The sequence below is a fragment of the Oncorhynchus mykiss genome, chromosome 21 (assembly GCF_057628025.1).
Source record: "Oncorhynchus mykiss isolate SJ-2025 chromosome 21, ASM5762802v1, whole genome shotgun sequence".
NCBI classification, from domain to species: domain Eukaryota; kingdom Metazoa; phylum Chordata; class Actinopteri; order Salmoniformes; family Salmonidae; genus Oncorhynchus; species Oncorhynchus mykiss.
The window spans coordinates 12,437,857-12,444,853 of NC_143042.1; positions in this window are offsets into that span (position 1 = coordinate 12,437,857).

Sequence of the window (6,997 nt, forward strand, 5' to 3'; positions counted from 1 at the left end):
TAGGACTACACACGCACATACATACAGTGGGGCAAAAAAACATTTAGTCAGCCACCAATTGTGCTAGTTCTCTCACTTAAAAAGATGAGAGAGGCCTGTAATTTTCATCATAGGTACACTTCAACTATGACAGACAAAATGAGAAAAACAAATCCAGAAAATCACATTGTAGGATTTTTAATGAATTTATTTGCAAATTATGGTGGAAAATAAGTATTTGGTCAATAACAAAAGTTTATCTCAATACTTTGTTATATACCCTTTGTTGGCAATGACAGAGGTCAAACGTTTTCTGTAAGTCTTCACAAGGTTTTCACACACTGTTGCTGGTATTTTGGCCCATTCCTCCATGCAGATCTCCTCTAGAGCAGTGATGTTTTGGGGCTGTTGCTGGGCAACACGGACTTTCAACTCCCTTCAAAGATTGTCTATGGGGTTGAGATCTGGAGACTGGCTAGGCCACTCCAGGACCTTGAAATGCTTGTTACGAAGCCACTCCTTCATTGCCCGGGCGGTGTGTTTGGGATCATTGTCATGCTGAAAGACCCAGCCACGTTTCATCTTCAATGCCCTTGCTGGTGGAAGGAGGTTTTCACTCAAAATCTCACGATACATGGCCCCATTCATTCTTTCCTTTACACGGATCAGTCGTCCTGGTCGCTTTGCAGAAAAACAGCCCTTTGACAGCTCTTTGGTCTTGGCCATAGTGGAGTTTGCAGTGTGACTGTTTGAGGTTGTGGACAGGTGTCTTTTATACTGATAACAAGTTCAAACAGGTGCCATTAATACAGGTAACGAGTGGAGGACAGAGGAGCCTCTTAAAGAAGAAGTTCCAGGTCTGTGAGAGCCAGAAATCTTGCTTGTTTGTAGGTGAACAAATACTTATTTTGCCGGAACCCAAACCGGCTGCGCGTGTGCGCCATCGTGCGCTACCGTGCATACATTTATTTTGTCCCCCAACGCCAAACGCGATCACGACATGCAGGTTAAAATATCAAAACAAACTCTGAACCAATGACATTAATTTGGGGACAGGTCAAAAAACATTAGCTAATTAGTACTGTTTAGCTGCTTGCTTTTGTTAGCTAATTTGTCCTGGGATATAAACATTGAGTTGTTATTTGACCTGAAATGCACAAGGTCCTCTATTCCGACAATTAATCCACACATAAAACGGCCAACCGAATCGTTTCTGGTCATCTCTCCTCCTTCCGGGCTTTTTCATATTTAAACTTATATGGTGATCGGCATCTAAACTTTCATAGTATTACCACGACAACCGGCAAAACAGTTTGTCTTTCAATCACCCACGTGGGTATAACCAATGAGGAGATGGGAGAGGCAGGACTTGCAGCGCGATCTGCGTCAGAAATAGAAAGGAGTTCTATTTTAGCCCTTGGCATCGCAGACGCTCGTTGGCGCGCGCGAGCACTGTGGGTGCCGTAATTGAATAACATGGATTTCAAAATGTATTTTGCGACGCTCGCACACGCAACGTGTCCGTTCTGGTCAGCATGTGAGGTGTGCGGGTGTACCTGTGATGTCGTAAGAACCTGACTCAGAGCTCAGGGATGGTTTGCACGACAACAGCATGGCGACGACAGCCCCAACCAGAGCTCACTGTATGTGTGACCTGTGATTCATTCACACACCAGTAATCAACACTGGCTTTAACTCCCTCTCTGTTTGTGATGTTTTCCTCAGTACCATCTGTGTCTAAATAGTGTTGATTCACCCTCTTACTCACTGGGCTCTTAAACGGTCAGTTTCAGTTTAGTGGAACTATGCTGTTCTTTGCTTGTGATTGATACTTACTCATGTGTATCCTGTACTTCATCACCACTTAGCAGTAGCATCTGTGGTTGTTTCCAGACACACCTCCCTCCGGTGTGCCGTTGATTATTATAGATCATTTCAAATATCACACCTGTCCTTAAATAATGCACATCCTGCTCAATAACTGGTCCAGCAGCAAATAACTCCCTTTTCATGAAAATGTCAATTTCCCTCTAAAGGTTGGTTAGCCCCGTTGGGGCAGTGGGTATGCAGACAGGGAGGCGGGCGGAGCCTAGAAAGCATGCTGGGTAAGTATGCCTTCAGTTGCTGCCCTCACATCAGTGAGAGAGCCGTTTGTGTGTTTGTGTGTGTGTGTGTGTGTGTGTGTGTGTGTGTGTGTGTGTGTGTGTGTGTGTGTGTGTGTGTGTGTGTGTGTGTGTGTGTGTGTGTGTGTGTGTGTGTGTGTGATGGACAGACGTACGAGGCATGCTGCCTACCCGCTGCCCAGGCTTCATTAACAGCTGCTCCTCAGTAAGGCATTGGCACCGCTGGATCGGTTGCCTGGCAACTGAGACCCTCCGCGACCAATGAGAGGGCGGATGGATGCAACAGGAGTTGTTCTCACTAGACACATGCAAGAGGAATGAAATCTCCTCTAATTTCAATAGATTTAGCCTCTCTGTCACTCACTCCCAGGGCAGCGGGCCAGGCAGAGCAGCAGCAGAGCAGTGGCAGAGGCGACAGCACCATTTGAGGAACAAACTCATGTTAATTCAGCTGTTTGAAGGGATTCTCACACATTGCTGTGGTCACAAGCGCTCACTCGGCCTCGACAAACAAATCGGCAGTGAACAGACCAGACGGGTTCAAGGGGGATGAAAAGACAAATCCCACTCCTCCTCTCCTCTCTGGGGGCAAATATGTGAGACATGCCTGCTGTATGGAACGGCAAAACAAGGAATTGCTGAGTCAAGTTTGTCTTTACGCTATCCCTGTCGTTTACATTCACCGGAGACTTATAGTAATAAATCAATGACGGCGGCCATTTGCATAAGATTGGGCCAGCGAAGATAGGACAGTAAAGAGACATCCATTAGAGCCGTCCTCTGAGTCATTTCCAAACATGGCCACCGCCCAAATCATTAGGGAGGAGGAACAAGGCCAATACATCATATACATCTCTCTCTCCTCCCCTCTCACTCCCCCTGTGTCTTTCTATCTCTCTCTGCTGTCTCTCTCTCCCTCCCTTTCTCTCTCATGCTGTGCAGATAAATTAAGTGTTGCTTACACGAAGCTGCTACAGACACCTGGTCTTGTTCAGCTAGTTAGAGAGGACACTTTACACCACGCACTTGTATAAGAATGGGCTTTCAGTTTGAAATTTGAATGAATGTTTCTTATCTCCAACGTCACTCCCGGTCAAGTGAATGAATTCTCTAGCTGCGTTTTTGTACGTTAACTAGTTCTGCTGATGGTAGCAGCGCAGTGTGTATAATCAGAAGTGAGATACCATGTCCAGCATATCTACCACTCTGTCTCCAGCAGTTTTTCCTAGATCAGTGTTAAGGTGCTGCTTCCTTCACACAAGTTTATCATACACACTCTGTCTATCCCACACTGTGCTGTGCTGCATCACAACAAGCCGGTAGAAACTGGACTGAGCCATGAGATGAAAGCCTCCTAGCTTTTATCCGAGATATAAGTTTATTCTCTCGGCTGCTTGTGTGTTCCTGAGGATGTTTGTGTTGTGTGTTGTTGTCCGACTCAAGCAGACAGGAAGGTGGCCGCGCTGCAGTTTGATCAGCTCTTTGGTGCTTCTGAGAGAAATCTTTACCTCCAGCTCACATCTCCAAATGCGTCTGGTGAGATTGCAATCATCCGACTGATGACGAGACAACAAAGGATGACGAGACAACAAAACCCTGCCAGGTTTTACTCAACTGAGGGGTGAAATGAAGAAAAAGAGCCTTTTCCTAAATGTGTTATTTCTCCTATATATACTGTAGATCTGTTCATGTGTCAGTGTTTCCTGGTACTGTAACCCCGTCTGAATGCATAACAGGCCTACATTGCCTGGTCTTCCCCCCCTGAAATGAACATATAGCTGTTTGAAATAGTTTACTTACTGGTTGTGACGATGTAACAATCAGAACACCAGTATGTACGACTTGATCTGCAATATATGCTGGAGGCGGACACTGGACCATGCCTGGGGGTGCTGTCTCTGTGTTTACAGGCTAACCCTGATCTGTGCTCTCCTATCCCCACAGCTCCCTCCCTTTGTCTCTCTCTCCCTCCTTCCCTTGCTCTGCCACAAAAAAGTCAATTGGTTATCCAATAGCGCCAAGGCACACCCGGTTAATATTTAACAGCGGTGGCGCTTGTGATGAATAGCACGGTGGCACCTGGGTCTGGACCCCAGCACAGACCCACAATGCTTCACTCCACCCAGCCCAAGTAGGGAAAACATGTTGGCCGTTATCTTTTTCAGGCTGTCTCACTGGAAGAAAATGTCTCTTCTTTCTATCAAATTAGTTTAAACGTCGTAGTAGATTCTCTCTCGATGTTCAGTACAAGGAAATTGAAATACGAGAGACTGTGCTCCCTAGATTTGGCATTCGTTGGAAAAGATTTGGATGAAAATAATGTTGAATTATTGGCATTTACAAATACAGTGTGTGTAGGGACAAGGCTTTTGAAATATGTTCGTATCTAGGAATTGCCATGGCCTTTTGTAACACAGATCTACTCCATTTCCACTGTTCCATTTTGCAACATAAGATCATGAAACAAAATATTTTATTCTTAGCTTCTCTCCATTCTCCTGCAATCTAACCTTTGAGCATGTTGTTGACTCTATGGAGGGCTCTCCAACCCTGTTCTTGGAGAGTAGCTGTCCAGGAGTAGCTCTCCAGGAGTAGCTGTCCAGGAGTATCTGTCTAGGAGTAGCCATCCAGGAGTAGCTCTCCAGGAGTAGCTGTCCAGGAGTAGCTCTCCAGGAGTAGCCGTCCAGGAGTAGCCCTCCAGGAGTAGCTGTCCAGGAGTAGCTAGTAGCTGTCCAGGAGTAGCCGTCCAGGAGTAGCCCTCCAGGAGTAGCCGTCCAGGGGTAGCTCTCCAGGAGTAGCTGTCCAGGAGTAGCCGTCCAGGAGTAGCTGTCCAGGAGTAGCTGTCCAGGAGTAGCTGTCCAGGAGTAGCTCTCCAGGAGTAGCTCTCCAGGAGTAGCTCTCCAGGAGTAGCTGTCCAGGAGTAGCTGTCCAGGAGTAACCATCCAGGAGTAGCCGTCCAGGAGTAGCCGTCCAGGAGTAGCCGTCCAGGAGTAGCTCTCCAGGAGTAGCCCTCCAGGAGTAGCTGTCCAGGAGTAGCTAGTAGCTGTCCAGGAGTAGCCGTCCAGGAGTAGCCCTCCAGGAGTAGCCGTCCAGGGGTAGCTCTCCAGGAGTAGCTGTCCAGGAGTAGCCGTCCAGGAGTAGCTGTCCAGGAGTAGCTGTCCAGTAGTAGCTGTCCAGTAGTAGCTGTCCAGGAGTAGCTCTCCAGGAGTAGCTCTCCAGGAGTAGCTCTCCAGGAGTAGCTGTCCAGGAGTAGCTGTCCAGGAGTAACCATCCAGGAGTAGCCGTCCAGGAGTAGCTCTCCAGGAGTAGGTTTTCGCTCCAACCCTCATCTAGCACACCTGATTCTAATAATTAGCTGGGTGATAAACAGATTAGGTTAGTTCCAACTGGGGTTGGAGTAAAAACCGACAGGAGGGTAGCTCTCCAACCCTGCAGGAGGGTAGCTCTCCAGGAACAGGGTTGGAGAGCCCTGCTCTATGGTATACCTCACCTCTATGGTTATACTATTGATCAGCTCTCTAAACACATCCCTGAACCGTTTATGTGGACCCATTTGTGTGTCCCGTCCTCCATTTCCCCCTGACCCATACAGTACAGGGTCTGAGAAGCTTCACCCAGAGGTGCTTTGTTGCCTTGAGGTCTCACTAGTAGAAGGTCAAGTGTGGAGAAAGCGTTTCCCGTGGTACGTGGTCTTTTCCCCCTGTGTAAACCTGTGTGTGTTTCCATCGACACTGGCCTGACACAGGTGTCTCTCTCCAATTAACTCCTTGTCGACAGTCGACAGCACCAATCTAATTTAGCCTGCCAGCTCTTTGTCTTCTTCATCCCTGGTTTCTGCCGCTCTTCCTCTGCAGAGAAGGGGAAGGTGTGGTGCTTGGCATGTCACAGTCAGCTGTAAGACAGTTCCGTTTCATTACTCTGCTGCACCACGTACAGCAGGAGAACGCTTCTCACACACACACATACATATACACTACCGTTCAAAAGTTTGGGGTCACTTAGAAATGTCCTTGTTTTTGAAAGAAAAGCTCATCTTTTGTACATCAAAAATGATTAGAAATACAGTGTAGACATTGTTAATGTTGTAAACAGTTGAGCTGATTAAAGAAGCAATAAAACTGGCCTTCTTTAGACTAGTTGAGTATCTGGAGCATGTCACGCCCTGGCCATAGAGAGGCTTTTATTCTCTATTTTGGTTAGGCCAGGGTGTAACTAGGGTGGGCATTCTATGTTCATTTTCTATGTTTTGGATTTCTTTGTTGTTTGGCAGGGTGTGGTTCTCAATCAGAGGCAGCTGTCTATCGTTGCCTCTGATTGAAAACCATACTTAGGTTGTTTTTTCCCACATGGGTTTTGTGGGTAGTTGATTTCTGTTTAGTGTTTTTCACTGTTCAGGACTGTTTTGGTTATTCCCTTTTGTTATTTTCGTATTTAGTGTTCAGTGTCAATAAACAAACATGAACACGTACCACGCTGCACCTTGGTCCTCACCTTCTTCCACCAACTGCCGTTACAGAGCATCAGCATTTGTGGGTTTGATTACAGGCTCAAAATGGCTAGAAACAAAGACCTTTCTTCTGGAAAGAGTGTCTAGTTTGAGAAACAAACGCCTCACAAGACCTCAACTGGCAGCTTCATTAAAAAGTCCCCACATAACACCAGTCTCAATGTCAACAGTGAAGAGGCGACTTCGGGATCCTGGCCTTCTAGGCGGAGTTGCAAAGAAAAAGCCATATCTCTGACTGGCCAATAAAAATAAAAGATTAAGATGGACAAAAGAACACACACTGGACAGATGAACTCTTCTTTCTATTCTGGTTAGGGCCAGTTTGCACTGTTCTGTGTACACAGCGTTGTACGAGATCTTCAGTTTCTTGGCAATTTCTCGCATGGTA